General features: G+C 34.3%; 1 pseudogene; it reads left to right on the forward strand.

Annotated features, from left to right (window-relative positions):
* The window catches only part of LOC114082989 (large ribosomal subunit protein uL29 pseudogene), a 48,868-nt pseudogene extending 25,408 nt beyond the window's left edge, over positions 1-23,460 (forward strand).
* Positions 23,461-27,663: the final 4,203 nt, after the last annotated feature.

Consider the following 27,663-nt stretch of genomic DNA (forward strand, 5'->3'; position numbering starts at 1 on the left):
ACATTGGCGTGGCTGTGTCCTTGGAGTATGATGTTTTTAAGTTCTTTGGATATAGACCAAGGGGTGGAATATCTGGGTCAAATGGTGGTTCCATTACCAGTTTTCCAAGGAATCTCCATACTGCTTTCCATATTGGCTGTACCAATTTGCAGTCCCACCAGCAATGTATGAGTGTACCTTTTTCTCCACATCCTCACCAACACTTATTGTTGTTTGTCTTCATAATAGCTGCCATTCTGACTAGAGTGAGGTGAAATCTTAGAATAGTTTTGATTTGCATTTCTCTGATTGCTAGAGATGAGAAAAGAGCTTCTTTTTAATTGCATCCAAGCAATAGTGCTTTGTTACAGAGCATTGTGTTGTGGTAGAGAAAATATGGAGTTTGGAGACAAATGACTTATATTTTATCCATGTCCTACAAGTTACTATTTGTAGGATCACCTTGGTTAAACTTATAAGCTTTGACAATCCACAAAACTAATCAATAAAACAGGTAAATAAAACATCATTGTTTAATGTTATTTTGAAGAGTAATCAACATTCAGTGCTGAGCTCAATATACATTCAATAAATTTCTATTCATTGTAATAGAATAAAATAGAATTGAAATAAAATATTCCTCTCACAATTTCACGAACTCCTTCATCATTCCTAATACAGAGTAGAAGCCCTGTAGTCAATGACTTGAAACTGAATGGTGGGGCTTAAACAAAGAGGTTAGGATTCAATCCTGACCTTGATAGCTATGCCCCTTTTTAACTTATTTAATGACTGTTGGTCAAACTGAGGAGACATTCCTCTGAAGAAAGAAGGTCTACCTTAATAGAAGTCAAGTAAACAAATCTTCAATTAGCACCTACTATGCGCAAGGCCTTGTTGCAGGCTTGTTGCAACATCATGGAGGAATGGTGAGCAGAGATGGAAAAACATTGATATAATAATATCTGCAATCTCCCTAAGCACCTGGTACTCTTCTATGCAACCACCAGAAAATCCAGCTCATTGACAAATTGCTTTCTTTTTAAAAAATACATTCACTTTCTTAGTGTAGCCCTCCATCAGTATCACTGAAAGTGTAATCTGAATTGACACTCATTTTCTGTACATTTGCTGGAACTCAGAAATGAAAGTCAATTGATCTATATAACTGAACACATTAGGATTTTCTTTATAATGTCTCAAAAATCTAAGAGCAAAGAGCATAGAAACCTAATTACACTCTATCTTCCTATTTGTTGAATTTTTTCATTTTTATGTATTATAGAAATACTTTTCATTGGTCCCTTTGACAAAGTATTACATATTCTATTTAAATCGTGCTGTCTCCAAGCTATTAAACAGGTAGATTGGCCAAGAAGTCTGTATCTTTACAGATGAATTCTCATCAAGACTACTCACTCTTTCCTGGGTTTTATTCAGCTCTTCCAATGAACTACAGGCTTTATGTTCTTGTTTCTAAAATTAATCTATAAATCTAGGACCAAATCTAAACCTATTAAAATAAATTTTTATACTTCAATTGACAATCTATGGGGAAAAATCAGCACCATGGGATTTATAAACACCTAAAAATCGTATTGCTATAATAGATTACTTGACAAACCTTCAATATATAATGCAACCAACACTTTTAGAATATTATTACTGATTCTGGATAGATTTTGTAATTCTTTTCTGAAGACAGTGCAATTACTAACTATTCTTGGGAGTTCATCTGTGAAGTTAACAAAGAAAACTGGCTTTTTACAAACTGCAGTATTGAAAACTAAAACACTGATTGATATATGAATCTACTAACCTAGAAAATTTACATAGAAATAATAATTCAAGACAGCATTCATATATAACAACTTGAGCTACTCTCTTTATATGGCGGGGAGGGGAGTGAGTCCATGTCTAAAACTGAATAATAGCAAGACATTTGAGATAACAGACTATTTGAGTTATAATAGCATTTAAAATCACTTGGTACAACTCTCATTGCATAAAGGAAGAAAGTTAAGCATGAAAAAGGGATAACAGAATCTGGTTTCCCTAATACCCATTTCAGTGTCCATCTTACCATAAGGGCACATGCCAGAAATCATGACAATACAAAGGTCCTATGACAGCAGACTAAACTAAAACATAAAAGAAACGAAGGAAGCACGTAGAAAGAGAAAAGGCCTTAGAAGTATTTCTATAATTTATTGAATACTGGCATGTTGATTTCTGTGGCAGGGGATGCTTTTTCACATATTCTTTACAAAACAGATCACAATTATAAAGTGTATATAAAATATACTCGTGTGCAATTTGGAGGGGTTAGTCAATTACAAGTCATACATTAAATCTAGCCCGATGCTTGCTCTTTTACTTTTTAATTAATTAATTAATTTTTGGTACTTGGGATTGAACCCAGGGGTGTTTAACTAGTGAGTTACATCCACAGTCTTTCATTTATTTTCAGACCCTTGCTGAGTTACTGAGGCTGGCCTTGATCCTCCTGCCACAGCCTCCCAAGTTGCTAGGATTACAGGCATGTGCCACCATGCCCAAATTGTTCTTTTAAACAAAGTAACTTTTGAATAAAACCATATCCAATTGTTTGTTTGGTATAGTTGCTTTTCTGTCACAGTGATAGAAGTGAGTAGTTTCATTGGAGATTGTATGGACTACAAAGCCAGAAATATTAGCTACCTGGCAACTTCACACTTGTTGACCCTTAATTTAAATACCAATAAATAAGTTAAATAAATACTAATAAAATATAATCCTTTTAAGAATACTAGTAAGATGAACTCCCAATACCCAGCACCCAGATAAAAACATAGCCCCTTACCAATACTTTGAAAGATCTGTGAACCCTTCCCCTGCTCCATTCTTCTCTTTCCACCTATATATTGCTTCGCTTTAAAAAAAAATCGTATTTCAAGCACAACCCTAGCTCTAAAAAAATAAGCAGTGTGGTCATTGTCAAATGAAGAAATTTAAGAAATAAGTCTGGTGAAAGCAGTGTAACTTTTATTTTAGTGATAGTTTATAAGTGTTAAGAAAGTTTACGTCGAGAAAAATTGAGAATGGGTATATGGGAACTGGGAGGTAAAAGTTTTAGAGACCTAGAATTTCTGAAATATTTATAATCTGCCCCATATTTGATCAATGATTTGGTTGATATAAAATTTTGGTTGGAATCTAGGCTGGAATCTACTGAAACCACACACACACACACACACACACACACACACACACACACACACATGTTATTAATTTGCCCCATTTATTTGGCCAGAGATACAAACTTAATGGAAGCAAATATTTCACATTGAACAAAAACAGATATAGCATATCTTGGCACAGCATCTTTCCCTAGTCCACTCAGGACAGAAACTGATGACACTCTCCACACAAGTAAAATTGGTGTAATACTCCACGGTAGCAGTATAACTTATAAAATAAGAGATCTACTCTTAGAGTAATTGCAAACCAAGTTCTCTTGCTTCTTGAACAAAATTTTAGCAGTCTGAATGTCATTTGCTAGTAATGGGATTTTATGAAGTTAAGTGACAAACTATTTGTATATATGATTGTAAAGTAAAAATTTGCTAAGACTGCTATAACAAAGTACTACAGGTTGAGTGGCTCAAATGGCTAGAATTTACCATCTCACAATTCTGGAGGTCGGCAGGGTTTATTTTTTCAAGGCCTCTCTTCAGCTTGCAAATGGCTGCTTCAGGTGGTCTTCCTTCCATGTATATCTTTGTTCTAAACTCTACTTCTTATAAGGACACCAGACATATTAAATTATGATCTACCCTGAATACTCAGGTTTAATTTAAATACCTCTCTAAAGATACTGTCTCTAAATTCAGTCCTATGCTGAAGTACTAGATGTTAAGACTTCAGCATATTAATTTTTTTTTTTGGGGGGGGGGACGTCAGCCTATAATATTAACTGAACTTGATTCTGTTTTATTTCATAAAGGATTTTCATTAAGGAAATAAAGTATGTGAGTTTTTACTTTATATAATACACCATGAACTGTTCATTTATAGCCTCATCTATGTTTTCTGGAATTTTTTGAATATATTCACATGGTCATATTTTCTTCCACAAATTACTTTTATTATTGTCTTGTACCTATGTCATACGATGATAACCAAAGGTAGCAAATAAATAAACTTTGCAGCAATTCCACTCAGTTATCTGTATAGGCACGTATTCTGAATACATCTAAGTTAATTTTAGCATTACTTAGCATAATGCCTGTTAAATAATATCTGAGAGTCAGTGTAAACATGAAAAGATAAAGAAGTGATATAATCACTGCATATATTAAACTATTTTTAAATTGGGATTTAGAGCATTATGAATTCCAAATTACTTTCTCATAATTATAATAAAAATATAATTTGAAGAATCTAATATTCTAAAATGACATTTAAGTTGTTCATGCCCCTAAAACTAAGGTCATGTTAATTCTGTATTGTTCTTGTGTAGTTTCTAACAAACTTTTCATTGCAGCTTATAATAACAGTTCAATCATCAATAATATATCACTTGCACATATACTTTCATAACTGACAAGTTTACATTCATATGTTTAGGGTCTCCAGTTAGCTTGATTATGTTCTTATGGAAAATAGTAGTCAGTTTTAAAAATGTTATTCTATGAAAATTTCATTTTTATCACTACTCCAGAGCTATCTTTACATCAAACTGATTGAACAGCATTGTCCCTCGACAGTGTAAATTCAAAGAATATATATTAGAAGCATACACATCTTGATACATTTTGGTCTTCTGGGAAAACACAGAGTCTCATTTCAAAGTGTTCAATGGATGATGGTACAGCAAAGGAACTTTCAAAATATACATATAATCAACTGAAGATCATAACTTATACCAGGTTCTTAGTGGTAAAATGTCATTTCAGAACTGTGACATGGTAACAGCACCACTAATTACATAAGTAGACTATATAAACCCAGGGACATGAAATTAAAGTAGATATCATCTACAACAAATATAGGCTCACCCAGAGCAAGCAATTGAGTTCTTAATAAATTTTTAACTCCATCACTATATCAGGCAAGTCCCTTGGTGTTCCATTCTGCCTCAACTTCTTTAATTGAAAGAATTATCCATATCTCTAAATGCTCAAGGGAATGGGTGATGACTCACTAAAATCTGGCAATATGAACAGAAAAACATTCTCAATAGGTAAGTAATATCAATTAAAATGTGGTAACAAGTAATGTGGATTGTTTTTCTGGATATGGCTGCTTCATGTGATGCCTACTCAGTGTGACCAACAGATCTCAATGCCACATAGGATTTGAATACAAGAAATAGATCACATTCTCTGCTTCAAGTGAAAAGGTAAAATGCTAATTTCTTGGATGAACACTAGTAAATAAGAACATCACAGGGAAGGCAATTTACTATTTGATTCTACTTTCAAATTTAATGTATTCTAACACATAGAACAAGCTTAGCAATTTATGGAGAAAAATAGAAATATGAACTAATGACAAATAAAATATAAATATAAATATGTCTTTAAAAATTCTGGTCTAATAGAGAGCAGAATTTTTTAAATGGGGAGCAAGTATCTCAGCATCTATAAACCACATTTCAGGAATTTAATTTTGATGAAGTGAATTCCCTAAAGGGGCAAAAAAGCAACCAATGTACCTATTTTATTTGATATGAAATGAATTTGAAAAAAAATGACCACAGTTACAGAAGAAATACTTATTTCCTAATAATAAAATGAGACAATATTGTTTATATTATTTTTCATCCGATGATGAATATATATCCAAATCTCCACTGGCTTCTCTATTGGGAGTGCTAGACATCTCTTGTCTTTGTCTTATCATTTCTCATCCGTCTAGTCTAGGTCTTAGAACTAATAGATTATTATTGCTCACCTTAGATAGGGCTCAATGGTCCTTTCTATTCACTAATCCTCATTTCAGTTCTCATTGACATGGGGAGTTACATGTCTCATTGTATTTCAGGCTCAGTCAGTCTACCCTTAGTCTTCAAGTACAAGATCACATTCTGTCATTCTTGTGATGTCCCTCACAGGTTCACCATCAAGCACTATCCGTTATATTCCACATTCTTCCTCAGGACATGTGGGAAACACTGAAAGATTTCTCTGCCACATACAAGACTATAAAATTCTGAGGCGTTAACCATACTATAATATTCATTTTACTCTGATGTTGGCTCCACATAGCCATGGGGTTACCTTGTAACATCTCCCAGATTTGAAAAGCAGAGCAAATTAATTTTTTTATTTAGACTTTCTTTTCAAATCCAACCTAATGACATGAATCTGAAACAGGTGTCTCACCAGCTGATTCTAATACCTTTAGTCCCCTTTTTTCCCTCTCAATTTATAAGAGCCTAAGAGTGAGTGTATGTGTTAAGGGTCTTAACCATGAGCAATAGGAAACATTTTTGCAAAATTTAAACAGAAAATCTATTTATTTATAGATTCTGGTTGGCACATAAATTCTAGAAGGGCTCTAGAATCAAGCAGAGAGGCTGCATGGTTAATAGCATCACCACAAAAATGTTGGAAGATACCACTACCACTGCTGCTCGATCCAGATATAACTGGTGCTGGACAAGACATTTAGCTGCCACCAAACCAATACTAAACCTGGAAGAATGTATTATTCACACTTCTTTATGTAATTAATTTGCCATTTAGGGCTTGGCACAGGGCTATCTGACTGAACATCCCTATTTTCAAATGGGACTGCAGAGGCAAGTATCAAGCATTTTCATATTTTCTAATGGGAATAAATCTCATATAGTAGGCATTGCCCCAAATATAGGAGAAGTATTCAGATGCTAAGTAGCAGAAAACAAGACAACTATCCAGTACAGTGTGTGCTTTCTACTTCATTTATTATAATAACCATTTTCTTTCCCATGTGGTATTATAGCTAGGTGGTGTAGTGGGGGAAAGACTTTCCCTGGGTATTATAATGGTATAATGACTACTTAGAAATAGAGGAAGACATGACAGATTTATGTTTATAGTTTCAAAATATAAATAAACTGCAAAATTAGGAAATTAAAATCACTGTTACATAAAGATTTAATGTCAACCATTTAATATCCTGAGTGCAGCATATTATACATAATAAACTATTCTGAGTTTCAGAAATCCTAATTCAAGTGCTTAATATAAAAAAATATACTACACAACAATGCAGACTTAAATTCTTTAAAATTAGCAATGATGCTTCCAATAGGTTAATAAAATAGATAAGCATTTCTAGTTTTAGGGGTTGGATTCCATCTTTAGAAACAGCAATGCCTGACTATATTTTGTGGGGTTTTTTTGCACATGATAATTCATCTTTATTTAAATCCCAATAAAAAACTTGTATGTAATTATTAAGAGCATTAAAATTTTCTATATTTATGCAAGATTTCACTAGCATTAATTCAAATGAATAAATGTGAGAGCACAGATGACGCCTCTGCAGAATGCATTTGGGGGAAAATCAAGACACAGGTAATTTCCCTACGCAAATCAACTCTTTGGTCAATCTTCTTTTTGCATGAGAACAGTAGGAAACTCTCATTAGAAAACAGGAATTCTTATAAAGTGTCATCCATAAAGAAGATAGATATGCTCCTGAACCTCAGGAGAACATTGATATATGTAATAAATTACAAGATTTAATTTAAATTTAATTTTAATTTAAAGCACAGAGTATCCTTATGGATCCAAAGAACCAGGAGTGCATTATGAAAAATTTATGAGCATGTGTGAATATTTTTTAATCCATATCCAAGCATGAGTTGTCAAACAATACATGAGTTAGCCTGAAGGACATTATGTTAAGTGAAATAAGCCCAAAACAGAAAGATTAATATTACATGTTCTCATTCATACACACAAGTTAAAAAGTTGATCTCACATAGAGCAGAAGTAGTACATTAAAAATTGAGAAAGTAGAGCATATTGGATACATAGAGGATGGATTACAGGAACCAAAATGCAGTTAGGAGGAATAAGTTCTACTATACTACAGCACAGTAGGGTGAATATAGTTTACAATTTACCATATATTTCAAAATAAGAGAGATATTGGATGGTCCCAACAGAAAGAAAAAATGAATGTTTTAGGTGATGAAAATGCTGATTTCCCTGATTTGATCAGTAGATTCTATCTACATGTATTGAATTATCACACTGTACTACATACATGTGTATATACCTATACACATATATACATACACACATTGTATGTCAACTAAAATTAAGCTTTTTCTAAAAAATCTTTTGACTAATACTATCAACCTCATCCAACAATTTTTCAAAATAATGCTTCTCAAAAACTAGATTCACTACTTATGTCATGCCATTCAACTGACTCCAAGCAACAATGAAATTTAAGATAACAAAACTAATACCACAATTCTAATTGTAAATATTAGTTGTAAAAATTCAATTATTAAGAATAAAGAGAAGGGCAGATGATTTCAAAACTTATTACAAAGCTTTAATAATAAAAGCAATATGGTATAAAATATAAAATTGTTGAGGGCCACAACCAAGTTAAGATGGCACCTGGCAGTATGCCAGGAGGAGTGGTTTGTGAGCCAACGCCAGCGAGCCATTAAGATGATGAGGATTCCTTAATGACTGACTGCTGTGTCTAGATGATGTCAATTAAGTTAAGCTGTGTGTAATTAGTTGGGTATATGTACCTCTGCGGTCCAGCAGAGAAGCGGCCCCTGCTACCTTTGGTGCCCACTACTTTGAGTTCTCAGTTCCTGCTGAGTTCACTCGCAATAAAGTAGTTCCTGCTTCAACCTTCAAGTTGCTTGTCACCTCTGGGTTATTTTGCCCAGCCGGACTTAGGCAGCCCAGCCGGATTACGGCATAAAATATACATATACACTGATGAATCAAGGAGAATTTATTTTTATTACTGAAAATAAATTCAAACATATATAAATAAATCATCTTTTTAAAATATTTTTTAATTTCTTACATACATGACAGTAGTGGAATGCATTACGGTCATAATTACCCATTTACAACATCATTTTTCGTAAATCTGTATATAAAGTATGTTCACTCCAAATTATGCCATTATACATGAGCTTATTATTATTATTATTATTATTATTTTGCATTACAATTCTTAATACACCTTTATAACACAATTTATCATATCTCTGATTGTATATAAGGTATGTTGACACCAAATTCACATCTTCATACATGTATTTTGTATAATGATGACCGTCTCCTTCCACCATCCATGCTATTTACCTTCTCCCTCCGTTTCCCTCCCACCCCTATTCCCTATCTAGAGGTAATCTTCCTCCCTTGCTCTCCCTCCCAACCCCATTTTGAGTCACCCCCTTATATCAGCGAAGACATTTGGCATTTGTTTTTTGGGATTGGCTAACTTCACTTACCATAATCTGCTCTAATACTATCCATTTCCCTGCAAATGCCATGATCTTATTCTTTTTATTGCTGAGTAATATTCCATTGTGTATAAATGCCACATTTTTATCCATTCATCCACTGAAGGACATCTAGATTGGCTCCACAGTTTAGCTATTGTGAGTTGTGCTGCTATAAACATTGATGTGGCTGTGTCCCTGTAGTATGCTGTTTTTAGGTCTTTTGAGTATAGTCCGAGAAGAGGAATAGCTGGGTCAAATGGTGGTTCCATTCCCACCTTTCCAAGGAATCTCCATACTGCTTTCCAAATTGGCTGCACCAATTTGCAGTCCCAGCAGTGTATGAGTGTACCTTTTTCCCCACATCCTCACCAACATTTGTTGTTTGTCTTCATAATAGCTGACATTCTGACTGGAGTGAGATGATATCAGAGTAGTTTTGATTTGCATTTCTCTGATTGCTAGAGATGATGAACATTTTTTTCATATATTAGTTGATTGACTGTATATCCTCTTCTGAGAAGTGTCTATTCAGGTTCTTGGACCATTTATTGATTGGATTCCTTGTTTTTTGGGTGCTTATCTTGTTGAGATCTTTGTATACCCTAGAGAGTAGAGCTCTATCTGATGTGTGAGGGGTAAACATTTGTTCCCAGGATGTAGGCTCCCTATTTACCTCACTTATTATTTCTCTTGCTGAGAAAAAACTTTTTAGCTTGAAACCATCCCATTTGTTGATTCTTGGTTTTAATTCTTGTGCTATAGGAGTCTTATTAGGGAAGTTGGGGCCTAATCCCACATGACGGAGATTAGGGCCTACTTTTTCTTCTATGAGATGCAGAGTCTCTGGTTTAATCCCTAGATCCTTGATCCATTTTGAGTTGACTTTTGTGCATGATTAGAGATAGGGATTCAATTTTCAGTTTAGCTATTGTGAATTGTGGATTTCCAGTTTTCCCAGCACCATTTGTTGAAGATGCTATCCTTTCTGCAGTGAATATTTCTAGCATCTTTGTTTAATATAAGATAATTTTAATTTTGTGGGTTAGTCTCTGTGTCCTCTATTCTGTACCATTGGTCTACCAGCCTGTTTTGGTGCCAGTACCATGCTGTTTTTGTTACTATTGCTCTGTAGTATAGTTTCACTCTTCCTGCTTAGATTTGCTTTAGCTATTCTGGGTCTCTTATTTTTCCAGATGAATTTCATGATTGCTTTTTCTATTTCTATGAAGAATGCCATTTGGATTTTGATTGGAATTGCATTGAACCTGTATAGTGCTTTTGGTAATATGGTCAATGAATAAATCATCTTTGACAGAACATTACTAATTTACACAAATGGAAAGGCAGGAAATAGTGCTAGTAAATTGGTTATAAATTTTCAAAATAATGAATTTGCATCTTTATCTTATACTACATAAAATATTTACTCAAAATGTATTAAAGACTTAAATGTATATGAATAGATAAAGAAAACGTGGTATAGATTTAATGGACTATTATTCAGATTAAAGAAGGATATCTTGTAATTTACAATATAATGAAACTGGAAGACATTATGCCAAATGAAGTAAGCTAGGCATAAATACTACATGATTCCATTTATGAGGCATCTAAATTAATCAAACACTTAGAATAGATAATAGTGATTTCCCATTTCCAATACTGGGAAAAATGGGAAATGAACAGTTATTGTTCAGTGGATATAGTGTGTTAGTTTTGCAAGAAGAAAAACTTGTACAGATCCGTTTTGGTACCAGTTGCACACATTTATTATTTAGGATTTTACTATATCCTAAAAATGGTTAAGGTGCTTAGAATAAAGGATATATAGCAAGGAAGAGAATAAATAAAGAATCAACAGGAATGGTAAAAATTAGGAAAAACTTAGCCTATAAAAGCACAAATAATAAAAATCAGAGTATAAGTCAATGAAACTGAAAATAAGAATAAGTGATTGGATAAACAGTGGTACATTCATTCAATGAAATATTATTTAGCAATAAAAATGAACTATCGAATTATATAGATGCATGGGTAGACTTTAAATGCATATAGTTAGGTGGAAAGAAGTCAATCTGAAAAGAATTCATACTATGGGGTTGAAATATATGACATTTTTAGAAAAAGAAAAACTATGAAAACAGTAAGAGAGATAATGAATTACCAGTATGTGAGGGGAAGAAGGAGAATTTAATAGTTGAGGCGCAGCGGAATTTTTAAGGCCATGAAGCTATTCTATATGATACTGTAATTGTGGACATATGACTATGTATTAACAGAACCCATAGACCTTTGCAGTACCAAAGGTCCACCTTAATGTATACAATTTAAAAATGATTTAGGAGATAGGAGTATAACAGGAAAGAATGTGGACTTTGACAAGAAAATTTAATTTTATTACAAATGTATGAAACAAGTCCATTGATTGAGATGAGAGAAAAAGTGCTGATATGAGAAAAGTGACTTTGTAAATGAATACAATCAGTAAAAATAAAGGGAAAGGGAGCTATGCATATATTCAGATAAAGATGTTTCCCATGATAGCCTAGATCAATGGATTAACAATTCTGATACTTCTCCACATGGATATTGGAAATGAATGATTAAGTAAATAGATAGCAGACAGTGGGAGCCAGATTTCTTTTTCTTTTCTTTTTTTTTTTTTTTTTTTTTTTTTTTGTACCAGGGATTGAACTCAGGGGAACTTGACCACTGAGCCACACCTCTAGTCTTATTTTGTATTTTATTTAGAAACAGGATCTCACTGATTTGCTTACTGTGTCACTTTTGCTGAGGCTGGCTTTGAACTCATGATCCTCCTGTCTCAGCCTCCCAAGCTGTTGAGATTACAGGCATGTGCCACCATGCCCAGCCAGATTTCTAAGTGAGAGTTTTCATATAATAAAAGAGCCAAAAAATGATGCATGTGTAATGGATTATAGTTGAAGACATCATTATGAATCCATGTTTAGCTCTAAGTAGATAGCTTGATGGTTACACATACGGACATTTATAGCTATGGGTTTATATGTGAATTAGTATGAACATATGTATATGCATGTTCTGTCAGCTGAGTGGGCCTAAAATCAAAGATAACCACAATAGCAATGGGCATACCTAGCACAGAGATCTTGGTTTCTAAAAACAGTCTCCAATGAAAGGTACCAGGAATTCTTGAAGATACTCTGCTTGGAACTGAATTCTAAAACTAAGGGAGAGGAGCATTCTAGAATGAATTGGAAGTATTTTATAATAGCAAAAAGTAGAGAAATATTCATTTTAAAAACAGCTGCATTAATAGAAGTGTATCAAGGGACAGTAGAATCAACTGAAAGAGTTCCCAGTGGCCAAACTAGAAAACCTTAAGAAACAAAATAAATAAAATAGTATTATAGCACGAAGAATAAATAAATAATTTTGTATCCATAGTGATATACATAAAAGATTGGATGAGTAAATAAGTGGAGAAGAGAAAAATTTTCCATATAGAAAAATGCCAAATAATTTATATAGATAGATACTCGGCCCTCAAGGTGTGGAATATAACATCCTTTTCTGTCCCTGTGAACCATGTATAGTGACTTCCTTTTTAATAGCACAGTATGGAGAAAGTTTAAAAAATTAAAAATGAGTAACATTATAGTGAATAAACCTGACAAATATTACTTCATCCAAGTGATCAAGTCAATATCAATAATGATAAATCATATCAATATTATATGCCTTTGACATATGGTGAGACTGAAAATTTCTGTGGCCTTTCTACCCAAAATCCACAATCCAGTCTAATCATAAAAAAAACATCACACAGTAAACACCAGTTGAGGGATATATGAAAAAAAATACCTGAGCAGTATGCCCCAGAACTGTCAAGGTAATCAAAATTAAGGAAAGTCTGAGAAACTGTGACAGCAAAGAGAAGCCTAAGGAAGCATGACAACTAGATGTTATGTGGTATCCTGGAGGAGATCTGGAGACAGAATAAAGTACTAGTACACTAGGAAATGAGAATAAAGTATAGATTTAATAATAATGTATCCATATTGTTCATCAGTTATAACAAATGTACCATACTATTTCTAAATGTTAATAATAAGGTAAACTGGGAAGAGGTAATGTGGGAATTCAATGACATCTTTTCAAGTTTTCTATAAATCTCAAACAGTTTTATAACAACAAATTTTAGGTGGGCTTGGATGTAGCTCAGAAGTAAATTATGTTCTCTGGATGCATGAAGCCCTGGATTCAATCTATAGTACTGCAAAACAGAAAATCAAAATGAAATAATAATAGAGCATAATTTTAAAATAAAGGAATGCCTCACATCATACACAAAAATTAATTCAATGTGGATCTGTGATCTAAATCTAAGAACTAAAATAATAAAACATCTAGGTTATAAAATTATGAAAACCTTGGATATGACATTAAAATAATAAACCAAATAAAAATTAATGTATTAGACTTCATTAAAATCAAAATAGTTTGTTCTTCAAAGAACATGATCAAAAAAATGAAAATGAGAGAGAATAATTTCAAATCATATACCTATGATGATCTAGTATCCAGGAAATAGATATATATATATTTACAACTTAACAATAAAATACAGGAAAATCCAGTTAAAATTAGGCAAATCATTTAAATAGATATTTCTGCAAAGATATGACCAAATGACCATTAAGCCTATAAAAAGATGTTGATAATTATTAGACATGAAGAAAATCCATTTGGCACTTTTTTGGGGGGTGGGGATTGGCTAACTTCACTTAGCATTATCTTCTTCAACGCCATACATTTACCTGCAAATGCCATGATTTTATTCTATTTTATTGCTGAGTAATATTCCATTGTTTATATATGCCACTTTCTTTATCCATTCATCTGCTGAAGGGCATCTAGGTTGATTCCACAATTTAGTTGTTGTGAATTTTTCTGCTATAAACATTGATGTGGCTGTGTCCCTGTAGTATGCTGTTTTTAAGTCCTTTGGGTATAGACTGAGGAGAGGGATAGCTGGGTCAAATGATGTCTCTGATATAAGGAGGCTGACTCATAGTGGGGTAGGGACGGGGAGCATGGGAGGAATAGATGAATTCTAGATAGGGCAGAGGGGTGGGAGAGAAAGGGAGGGGGCAGGGGATTAGCAAGGATGGTGGAATGTGATGGACATCATTATCCAAAGTACATGTATGAAGACATGAATTGGTGTGAACATACTTTATATACAACCAGAGAAATGAAATATTGTGCTGTATACATGTAATAAGAATTGTAATGCATTCTGTTGTCATTTATTTAAAAAAAATCAATTTAAAATTTTGAAAAAGAAAATGCTAATAAAAATAATCTTGAGATATTACTTTGTACCTAGTAGCATGCTTATAATCAAAAGATAAGAAGTAACAAGTGTTACTAAAAATATGCAGAAATTGGCATCTTCACAGATTACTAGTAAGAATGAAACTTCTGAAGCTTCTTTGGAAAACAGTTTGATGATTTTGCACAAGTTAACTATAGAGTTACCATGTGACCCAGCCATTCTACTCCCAGGTATATATCCAAAAGAATTTAAAATAGGTACTTAAATTTTGGGGGGGGCAAATATTCAAAGTGACAAAATTTACAATAGTCAAAATGTAGAAACAATCCAAATATCTATCCACAGGTAAATGGGAAAAAATGTGGTATAGTCATACAATAGAATATTATTTAGCCATTAAACCAATAAAGTACTTTATTTATTTTATGTGGTGCTGAGGATTGAACCCAGGGCCTCGCACATGCTAGGCAAGTGCTATACAACTGAGCTACAACCCCAGCCCCAATAAAGTACTATTAAATACTACAATACATATAAAACTTGAAAACATGATACTATGTTAAAGAAGCTAGGCACAATAGGCCATATGTTATATGATTTTACTTAGAAATGTTGAGAATGAATAAGAATATAAAGGATTATATTTTTCACATTATGAGAGAAAAACAGTATGAATTTTATGGTATGTGTTATATATTGATGTTTTAAAAAAGAATAAATAGAAATGAAAAGGGTAAGAAGGTTTTTGAAGACAGCAAAGGAAAAAGTCTATACTCAAGCAAAAGCAAGTTCTGGTTAATCAATCCTCTGCCCCTATTTTATTTGTGGGACAATTCCTAATAAAAAAATTAACCTTTAGTTCAGATTTCAGGCCACTTCAGCAGAACTGAAATTTCAATGCTTCTTTAAAGAAGCATACTGTCCTTTCAGGTATATGCTGTAAAATTTACCTTAGTGACAATTAGAGCAATTTATGAGAAAGGACATAGAGATGGTATGAGGAAGAGAGTTGCAGAAAGACAAAGAATGGTACTATATCAGGGAATGATAGTTATGCAAAAAACATTTTTTGCCTAACACTAGGCTTAAGTTCAGCCTTGCTCAGTGTTTCAGTAGTGGTGGTTCCCCTAAGGTCTTTTCCCAGTCCAGGCAGCTAGAGCATCACATACTTTTGGCCCCAAGGCAGGTTGTTAGAACAGAAATACAAAACAAAAAACTGTCCTCATACTGAGCTTCTGAAATTCCTGGTAGAATTTCTGATTTCAAGACAAAGATAATTATCTTTAGTGAAATACTTCATATAAATTGCAAAATTCTAAGTCATTTGAACCTTAGAAGGTAAGGCATTGGGTAAACAATGAAAAAATAATGATATTCATCTCTCAGAACAATCATAAAACTTCAATTTCAATTCTCTCATCCAGATTTAACGTATGAGTGATGATATGTGCATAAAGTAGGGGATAGTACAAGACAAACACAAGATAGGCACTGGAGAAGTCTCATAGGCCAGTTCAGGAGCACAGGGTCATTAGCTCCCAAATAAATTTTGGAATCAAGACAAGGAAGACTTGTAAAAGGAATGATGGATTCATAGGTCACCCAGGCAGATGGACCTCACAGAATCTTCAGAGATTCCTATGAGGTTTGGGAAGCAATTCGGTATCTCCTCTGTAGCCCACAGTGTCATGGATCTGGAAAGAACTCAAATTAAATAAAAGGTCAAGCCCTGCAGACATGATGGAACTTTAAGTCTAGAATTAGTTGGGAGTAAAATACATCAGCAGGAACAACACAGAGGAGTGAAGGTGACTAAAAACAGGACAAGAACATTTCAAGACAGAACAGCAAGGGCAGACACCTTCCTAAAACCTGATAATCCACCCTACCAAGTGTTTTTGCCCAAACACCCAGGAAGGATAGTATAACACAAAGACTTGCACGATCCCAGGGATCAAGGATACAGGGGAATGAAGCAGGGAAGGGAAAAGAACTAAAATAAAAATATATTATTGACTAAACCACTACAGAAGACAAGTGGCTGCTCAGCCTCATCAAGTGCCCAAGAAACCATATGAAATGTTATTTTCCATAGAAGAAAGGAGGAAGTAATTATCAACTAACCTCCATGCCCCATGGGTCAAAAGTTTGCCCCATGGGCAGTGTTTCTCCCCATTTCAATGCTGTACAAGCACAGATTGAGTGATTTCTGACATGTCCATACTTTGGCATAAATAAGATGAGAGACGTTATTGAGTTTCACATAAAAAGCTAGTATAGAACTGATCTCTTTAGTGGTGACTAAAATAGCAAAAGGATATAAAGAGATTCATAAAAGATGTTAGATACACTTAAGTGAGCACATTAGACTTAGGGGCCATTCTGAAGAGAAAGCAGGACAGAGAACCCAACTTTCTGTGGATTCATTCCCAATCAGAAGCAAGTCCAAGTTTACAAAATTGTCCTGGAATGGGAAAGATTAAGTTATCTCTTTGGACTTCAGAGGACATTACTTAGGAGAGAATAAATTGAACTATGCAAGAATCATTATATTGTTCAGTATCTGAGTATAAAATTCATCTCTACTAGGTTTATTTTAATTATATGCATTCAATGGATATTGGAATCTGCATGCCAGGCCACACATAAGTGGTGATAAGGATTGAAAAAATAAATAAATTGTAGTCTCTATTGTCAAATTGCTACAAGTCTGCCAGGCAGGGTGGTACACAAGTGTAATCCCAGCGGCTTGGGAGGTTGAGACAGTAGGATCACAAAGAGTTGACCCTCACCACATCTGAGCCTCAGGTCCTCATTAGTTAATTGAAGGGTTAAAATAGCCAAGTCTAAGCTAGCTTTACTCACTGATATCTTTTCATGATGCTTCCAGTTGAATAATGGACTCAAAAATAACTAGGTAGAAAACCTGATTCCACCACTTATTTGTGTCACCATAGGAAAGTTTCCTAAACTCTCTTAATTTGTTTTCCTCTTTCATAAAGTGGAAATAGCTATTATCAAATGTTTTATATTTAATTGACATATAATGTTGGTATACATTTATGGGATACTAGATGATAATTCAGTCTATATATACAATGTATAGTAACCAAATTAAGGTAACTAACATTTCTATCTTCTTAAGATTTTTATCATTTATATTCATTGGGAACCTTCAGACATCTCCCTCCCATATCTCTCACTATATATGTATATGTATGTGTGTGTGTGTGTGTGTGTGTGTATATATAATATATAAATATATAGTATGCATATATATGTTATGTGCATAGGTATACAAATCATATGTATTTATATGCATATATAAAATTATATATATTAAATTTTATGTTTTATAAATAAAATTTTATACATAAATAATTGTAGACTATAGTTACCTTTCTATGCCATTCACCTCAAAGAACAGTTGTAAATCAACAAATATATGAAAAAAGTGTTCAACATCTCTACAAATTAGAGGAATGCAAATCAAAACTACTCTAAGATTTCATCTCACTCCAGTCAGAATGGCAGCTATTATGAAGACAACAATAAGTGTTGGTGAGGATGTGGGAAAAAAGGCACACTCATACATTGCTGGTGGGACTGCAAATTGGTGCAGCCAATATGGAAAGCAGCATGGAGATTCCTTGGAAAACTGGGAATGGAACTATCATTTGACCCAGCTATAACTCCTTGGTCTATACCCAAAGGACTTAAAAACAGCATACTACAGGGACACAGCCACATCAATGTTTATAGCAGCACAATTCACAATAGCTAAATTGTGGAACCAACCTAGATGCCCTTCAGTAAATGAATGGATAAAAAAATGTGGCATATATACGCAATGGAATATTACTCAGCATTAAAAGGGAATGAAATTATGGCATTTGCAGGTAAATGGATGGAGTTGGAGAACATAGTGCTAAGTGAAGATAGCCAATCCCAAAAAAACAAATGCTGAACATTTTCTCTGACTTAAGGATGCTGATTCATAATGGGGTTGGAGGGGACACGGGAAGACTAGATGAACTTTAGATAGGGCAAAGGGGAGGGTGGGGAAGGGAGGGGGCATGGGGGGTAGGAAAGATGATGGAATGAGACGGACATCATTACCCTAAGTACATGTATAAAGACACAAATGGTGTGAATATGTGTACAACCAAAGATATGAAAAATTATGCTGTATATGTGTAATATGAATTAAAATGCATTCTGCTGTCATATATAACAAATTTAAATAAAAAAGAAGAGTTGTGAGACTTAGAATTCATATGGCAAATGTCTAAAAATATTTTTTAACTTATAGTAATAGTTCAGTGTGATTTCAAACTGACTTTGGTTACAGTCATACACTGAATATGACGAAAACAACAGATCATTGACCTTGAAAATTTTTTCCAATACAATAATGAGACATTCTCATCTTTTACTTCCATCCACTATTTTCTACTTTAAATTTATGGAGTGGGCTGAAAGACAAAAGAGGTTTTCTTCATCTCTAGCTTCATGCTTCCAGACTTTAATGTGCCAAGAATTACCCAGGGATCTTGTAAAAATGTAGATTCAGTAGGTGTGGGATTAAGACTGACATTCTGTATTTCTAACAAGATCCCAGGTGATACTGATGTTGCTGGTCTATGGTCCACACCTGGAGGAGCAAAGATCTGGACAATTTAGCCAGAAACAGGGTATAGTGAGTTGAAGGCAATATCTCTTCTTAAAACACACTAGGCCTTTATAAATCTAAATATGGCATTTGGGCTCAATTCAGACACAAACTAAAATCTAAAGGTATTTTTTTTTCTCTTGTTAAATTGTGAAATTGGAAGAATTCCCTTATGCCAGGTATAAACAAGTATATTGCATGGGCTGGAATTTGGTTGAATAAAATGAGGAAATATTTTTCCCCTATAACTTTCCTGAAACTCACCCTGGAATATCTACCTTCCTCACTTGTAGAACAACATCTTGGACACACCTCACAGGTTTTCAGCCATTTGCAGGTATTAGCGAAGTACTCTAATTTACCTGTATTTACAAATCCAATCCAATCTAAATCAAAACTTTCATCTCATAACTGATTTCGAATTCCTCCTCTTCTTTCCCAGGTCAGACAGAATCCAGGCTACATAACATACAGTGGACTTGGGAGTTATTTGTTCACTTTCTTTAATATCCTTTGAGACATGATCTACATTTTTTGGTAACTCCAGAGCTAATAAGAGGAGGAAGAAAGAGAATAAAGAGACAAAACTGTCTGCTTACTTCTCTGTTACTGATAGAAATTTCTTCTTGGCTATCAAATATCCTCTATCAAGGGACATATGCAAATGCTGGCTTTCTTGTGTAGATTATTAGTAGATTCTTTCTAAATCCCTCCCCAAAGTGTCAGCACAATTCCTTGTTACTGCTGATGTACTCTCTGACTCCCTCTGCTGCTTCACAGCTCCTTTCCTGACATTATACTTCATAAAACCTTCTTCTCCTAGAACTATCTCTGCAGCAGACAGTCCCCTTAGTCAGAGATCATTTCCAGTGGAATATATTCAAGCTACCCACTATAGTATCTGCTTAGCTCCAGGGGAATCATGAAATATGCCGTGATTGTGGAATAGAACTTTGTCCCCTCTGAGTCCCTCTCTTTGCTTTGATATCAGAGACAAATGTAGCCTTCTTCTTGCCCTTATATTCTTCTGGGTCAGAGTCAGGCACCTATCCTTGACTCCTAATTTTAGAGGATAAAAGTCAAATTCTCCTAAGAACTCACTGTAAGTAAATACTAAATGATTTGAACCATAAAAAATAAATATTAAGCCTAACTCAATAGTAAAGACAGGCAAGATATAACTATTCAATACTACTTTTTCCTATCAGATTAGAAGAGATCAAAGGCTTCATTATGTATTGTGTTTTCTGGAGTATAGACAAATAGTCTCAAATTATTGGTCTGAATGCAAATTGGTATAACTTATATGAAAAGAATTTGTCAGTATTAATCAATATTGAAATTGCCACCAACCATTTAACCCAGAAATTCTACTGTTGAGAATTTTCCAGATTTAGTCACATACATATACAAAGAGGTTTTACAAGGTTATTCAGTAAACATTGTTTGTAATAAAATGACTTGAAATAACATGAATGTCCATCAGGGCACTGGTTCAAAAAGTGGACAAATAAGTAGCATCTTCAAAGAACTCATATAGACAGACATATATGCATTAAAATTGTTGATCTCCAAAGAATACTGTTTTGTTTGTTTGTTTTAATTTTGGGTACTGGGGATTGAATTCAGGGCACTCGACCACTGAGCCATGTCCTCAGCTCTATTTTGTATTTTATTTAGAGACAGGGTCTCATTGACTTGCTTAGCACTTCACTTTTAGCTTTGAATTCTCAATCTTCCTGTCTCAGCCTCCCTAGCCACTGGGATTACAGCTGTTTGCTACCATGCCCAGCAGAATATTATTTATTGAAATACATCTGTTTATAGATTCATGTGTACCTGCTGCATACAAAAAGGCAATGAAGAATACCAATGAGATTATTGAAGTAAGTGGAAGTTGGTGTGCCACTGGATAACCAAATTTAAAGTTACTATATAATGATGACTCAAATTTTACCAAAATATCTTCAGCAATACTAGTTATTTTCAAACACAAATTTATAATATGAAATTCTGGATCTGGGTAAAATTGCTGATATATGTACTTACATTTTGAGGGTTAATCAGACTAAATACTTTGAAATGCATCAACTTAAATAGTCAACCAAACTTCTACTAATACAGTTTAAATGAATGTCCTGAATTCTCTCTCATATAAGATGAAACTTATCTACATGTAAGGTATACATTCAGTTCCTTCAGTAAAGCCATCTTTTTTTTTATTTATATATGACAGTGGAATGCATTACAATTCTTATTACATATACAGAGCACAACCTTTCATATCTCTGGTTGTATATAAAGTATGTTCACACCAATTCGTGTCTTCATACTTGTACTTTGGATAATAATGATCATCACATTCTACCATCAGTTCTAACCCCATGCCTCCTCCCTTCCCCTCTAACCCCTCTGCCCTATCTAGAGTTCATCTATTCCTCCCATGCTCCCTCTCCCTACCCCACTATGAGTCAGCCTTGTTATATATCAGAGAAAACATTCGGCATTTGGTTTTTTGGGATTGGCTAACTTCACTTAGCATTATATTCTCCAACTCCCTCCATTTACTTGCAAATGCCATGATTTTATTCTCTTTTAATGCTGAGTAATATTCCATTGTGTATATATGCCACATTTTTTTATCCATTCATCCACTGAAAGGCATCTAGGTTGGTTCCACAGTTTAGTTATTGTGAATTGTGCTGCTATAAACATTGATGTGGCTGTGTCCCTGTAGTATGCTGGTTTTAAGTCCTTTGGGTATAGACCAAGGAGTGGGATAGCTGAGTCAAATGATGGTTCCACTTCCAGATTTCCAAGGAATATCCATACTGCTTTCCATATTAGCTGCACGAATTTGCAGTCCCACCAACAGTATATGAGTGTCTAGTCACTTTTTAATTGTATGGGTTAAAAACCAAACTACTGGTTTGAGATAGTTGTGTTGAAAATTTGAAAGTAAGGACATTGTAATGGAAATCATATTATGAGATTTGTTCACCTTGGAAAAACATCCTATGATTGATGTTGAGTGACTATTTCCTTATATAAATTATTAAACTTAATTTTTCAGTGGACAAAGAATACTGATTTCTCTGTAAAGGATGCTGTATTTAACATCCAGTTCTAGTGAAGACCTAATGGAATCTCATGTTAGGAACCCAACAAAAAAGCAAGGAGCTACCAACCTTTTTCACCAAATCGGTAGTTTAATTTTTGAAGAGTTAGTTACCCTTAAGTGAGGAAAATCAAGACTAGCAGTTTAAATCTAATATGTACAATGCTACACCAATTTTGGTATTTAGCCAATTAATCGAAAATGCAGTAAAAAAGCTGAAAGATGTGTTTTTTATAAATGTGTTAAAATATTACTTTACCACTTAGTTTTAGATTTGAATTACCTATGGTCATGTATACATGTGCATTCACTTATACAAGTAAAGACAATATTAATACTTTGGGATGATATTGAAGAAATCTCTGGGATTATATATTGTTTCAGAAAAAAAAAATGTATTTCCCCAGTACTCATCAGAACTCTTAGCAGAGTTATTTATCTCATCCCTGGCAGTGGCCAAGTGTGGAGCTATACCCAAATTAAAGCTTGGGACCTTCATGGCAAAGAGAAGGAGGAGCTGCTCAAACAGCTGGACCACTTGAAAGTGAGGTAGTTCCAGGCAAAGAATCGTTCAAGCTCTCCAAGATCTCATTTGTCACAAATCCATTGTCTGTGTTCTTACTGTCATTAACCAGACTCAGAAAGAAAACCTCAGGAAATTCTACAAGGGCAAGAAGTAGGAGTCCCTGAACCTGTGGCCCAATAAGACATGAGCCATGTTCTGCTGTCTCACCAAGCATTAGGAGAACCTGAGGACCCAGAAGCATCAGCAGAAGGAGTGGCTATACCCTCTACTCAAATACACCTTCAAGACAGAATGTCACAGTGCAACGAAACACAAAACTGGGGAAAGAAACCTCTCACAGATTATTGTGAAATCACCCGGATGCTTAATAAAATTCTAAACCCATGTAATGAACTATAATTAACATGGAACAAAACCATGCTTCTTTATTAATAGTGAATCTCTCATAAAATGTCAATGCAAACTTACCAGGAATCAGTTGTGGAAGTTGTGTGTAATACTCATCTAGAGTATTTTAATTAAAATAGCTACTTTTTTTTCAAATTACTACCTCCTGTAATAAGATGACAAATTCATATTTTTGAGATAAGTTACTCAGTGATTGGATCCAATTGTCACATTGAGGCCTGACAGCTGAGGAAAAGTAGAATTTAACAAGGTCACTATAAAAAGACTGCTGCTTAACTTTTCAAAATGATTTATGTTTAAAAAGATATTGTACTTAAAATGCATTAAAGCATCAGCAGCAGACTGTTTGATTGTTTAACAGAAGCTGAAGAATTTGGTAAGCATAACGTGCAATAAGAAAACCGTGCAGGAACTCAGGCAGAGGCGGTGAAGGGGACCAGAGAACAGGGGTAAGGATTGACAGAATAGCTGCAGAGCAGAGACAGGAGGGACGTTGTGGGCTGAATGCAGACCAGTAATTACACATTTCCACCTCCCCATCAGGCTCTTTTGCCAATGCAGAGAAACACAGGGTGGGCATTTGGACCATTGCCACTTTTCCCCTCTTAAATTTAGTCTAAACTGATTCAGGTAGAGAGGGCACAGGAAGTATTCATGACTGCTGTAAACAGGAATAATCAGCGTTCAAATAAAAAGAAGTCAGTCAGTGAAATGAAAAGATAGCTGTGGTTCCTGAAAGACAGCTCAATAGCTCAGGGAAGGGGATGGGGCAGAGTGGGCAGGCCAAAGGAATTTTGGAAAGCTTCTCATTAGAAGAGATTTAAAAGTGAAAAGTACTATAAGTCAGGACATTTTCTCAGAGTTCAGAGATGAGAAAATGCATATATGTATAGTTAGGAGTCACTTATCTTTGATTTAAAACCTAATAGCATAACTTTTTTATATCTTTTATTGATTGTGGTTAGTTTCTCCTTGACTTAGTGGGTTTTCTTTCCAAAATATAGTAGTTATTTTTCACAAAATATCTCCCAAAACAGTATCAGTTTCATATAATGTTTAGATACAAGATAAATATACCACATGAATACTTTCCCATGAATTAGAAATAACAAATTAGAAGACCTGAGTAAACTGTTAATTGTATAACAGGAAATATAAGTTAGTCATAAAAAAACTATAAAATATTTCTGAGAAATACAAACAATTTGAACATGGAGAAATGAACAATGTCTCTGAATGGAATGAGCGACTATAAGGAAGGTGGCAATACTTACTCAAATAATATGCAGATTTAAATTATTTCTAATAATAATACCATCAAGATTCTTTGGAAATTTACAACAATATTCTAAATGTGATCTGGAAGAAAATTGAAACAAGAGTAAGTATTACATATTTGATAGAAAACAAAAACAAAAAAAGGGAATCTTGCTTTTCAAAATGTTAAAATCTGAACCATTGGACTACATGTCTATTTTGGTGCCAATACCATGCCATTTCTGATATGATACCTTTGTAGTATACAAGACAGAGACAAACCCACATAAGTACAGTCATCTCATACTAGACAAAGGCACCAAAAACATACAGTGAAGATAGCCTCTTTAACAAATGGTGCTGGGAAAACTGGAAATCCATATGCAGCAAAATGGAATTAAGTCCCTATCTCATACTCTGCACAACACTCAACTTAAAGTGGATCAAGGACCTAGGAGTTAGATCAGATACCCTGCACCTACTAGAAGAAAAAGTAGGCCCAAATCTTCCTCCTGTTGGCTTAGGACCTGACTTCCTTAACAAGACTCCAAAAGCACAAGAAACAAAATCAAGAATCAATAAATGCGATGGATTCAAACTAAATACAGGAGAACATCTTTACAACATGCACATCAGATAGAGCATAAATCTCCAGGACATATAAAGAACCCAAAAAACTTAACAGAAAAAAATAACCACAGATAACCCAATCAATAAATGGGCTATGGAACTGAACAGATACTTCATAGAAGATATACAATCCATCATCAAATATATGAAAAAATGTTCAACATCTCTAGCAATTAGAGGAATGCAAATCAAAAGTACTCTAACATACTATCTCAATCCAGTCAGAATGGCAGTTATCAGGAATACAAGCAACAATAAATGTTGGCAATTATGTGGGAGAAAAGGTATACTCATACCTTGTTGGGGGACTGCAAATTGGTGCAACCACTCTGGAAAGCAGTATGGAGATTTCTTACAAAACTTGGAATGGAACCACCATTTGACCCAGCTATCCCACACATTGGTCTATACCCAAAGGACTTAAAATAAGAATACTACAATGATACACCCACACAAGGTTTAAAGGAGCTCAACTCACAATAACTAAACTATGAACCAACCCATATGCCCTTCAACAGATAAATGGATAAAGAAAATGTGGCATATAAACACAATGGAATATTACTAAGCCTTAAAGAAGAATGAAATTATGGCATCTGCCGGTAAATGGATGGAGCTGGAAAATAGCATGCTAAGTGAAATAAACCAATCCCAAAACACCAAAGGCCACATGTTTTCTCTGATATGCAGATGTTAATTCACAATACGGGAACTAGGGAAGAATAGAGATACTTTGGATTAGACAGAGAAGAGTGAAGGGAGGGGAGAGAGCTTGGGGTAGGAAAGATATTAGAATGAATCAGATGTTATTGCCCTGTGTACATATATGACTACATGATGGATATGATTGTACATGTACCAGAAGAATGAGAAGTTATACTCCATTTATGTGTGATGTATCAAAATGCATTCTACTGTCATGTATAACTAACTAGAACAAATTTAAAAATGGACATATAAAATCAAATAAATAGAAAAAATAACATTCCAATATTAACATTCAAAACTGAGCATCCTGTAATAGTGATCTTGCTCTTGGATGGAAAAAGGTCACTCCACAACTCAGGGTTGACTCACTCATTAATGTTAAAAGTCTTGAAGACTCTTCCTATCCTAGAACCTTTTACCCTGATACTTCTAAGCTGATTATTTTTGAAACTTACAGTAAGATGACAAGACTAGACAGTATCTGATTCCCTTCACCTTATCTCACACAGAGAAAAGTGAGTTGTGTCCAGAAGAGATGCAGACTGTACATCACTTCCTGAGGTTCAGTTTCCTCACCTCTTCAACTCTGAAATCCCTGGTTCACACTCCATTAGAATATAGTCTTGGAAAATTAGAATAGTACTATTTCTGAAAATTTCTTGTAATAGTAAATCATATAGATAACATGTACTATGTAATCACACTCACAAATTAAATGTGGCTATTAATGAAAACTCTCTTACCTGGAATTGTCTGTAGCTCTTTTTCTTACCACTGTGTCCCCCACAATTACTACATAATTAACTACTGGATATCTAATTACAGTCTTCAGATTTTCTTTACCTCTGAAACAATTTTTCTTTTGTGTGTGGTGCTGGAGATTGAACCCAGGGCCTTGTACATGCGAGGCAAGCACTCTTTCAACTGAGCTAGATCCCCATCCCCTCAAGCTAATTAAAAAAAAATTAGATGTTGATGGACTTTTATTTTATTCATTTATTTATATGTGGTGCTGAGAATCAAATACAGTATCTCACACATGCTAGTCAAGTGCTCTCCCACTGAGCACAACCCCAGTCCCCCTCAAGCCATTTTTAATGACCATCTCACTGAAAAACTTACACCAATTCTGAGCAGTGAAAATGCACATCATATATGTCAGGTCAGAGTAAACCTAGCACAGAGCAGACCTCTTAGATTTGACCAGATTCCCTTTACAGAAAAATCAGTGTTCTTTGTCCACTGAAAAATTAAGTTTAATAATTTATATAAGGAAATAGTCACTCAACATCAATCATAGGATGTTTTTCCAAGGTGAACAAATCTCATAATATGATTTCCATTACAATGTCCTTACTTTCAAATTTTCAACACAACTATCTCAAACCAGTAGTTTGGTTTTTAACCCATACAATTAAAAAGTGACTAGACACTCATACACTGTTGGTGGGACTGCAAATTGATGCAGCCAATATGGAAAGCAGTATGGAGATTACTTGGAAAATTGGGAATGGAACTACCATTTGACCCAGCTATCCCACTCCTTGGTCTATACCCAAAGGACTTAAAAACAGCATAC

Source organism: Marmota flaviventris, chromosome X (genome assembly GCF_047511675.1).
Source record: "Marmota flaviventris isolate mMarFla1 chromosome X, mMarFla1.hap1, whole genome shotgun sequence".
Taxonomy (NCBI): domain Eukaryota; kingdom Metazoa; phylum Chordata; class Mammalia; order Rodentia; family Sciuridae; genus Marmota; species Marmota flaviventris.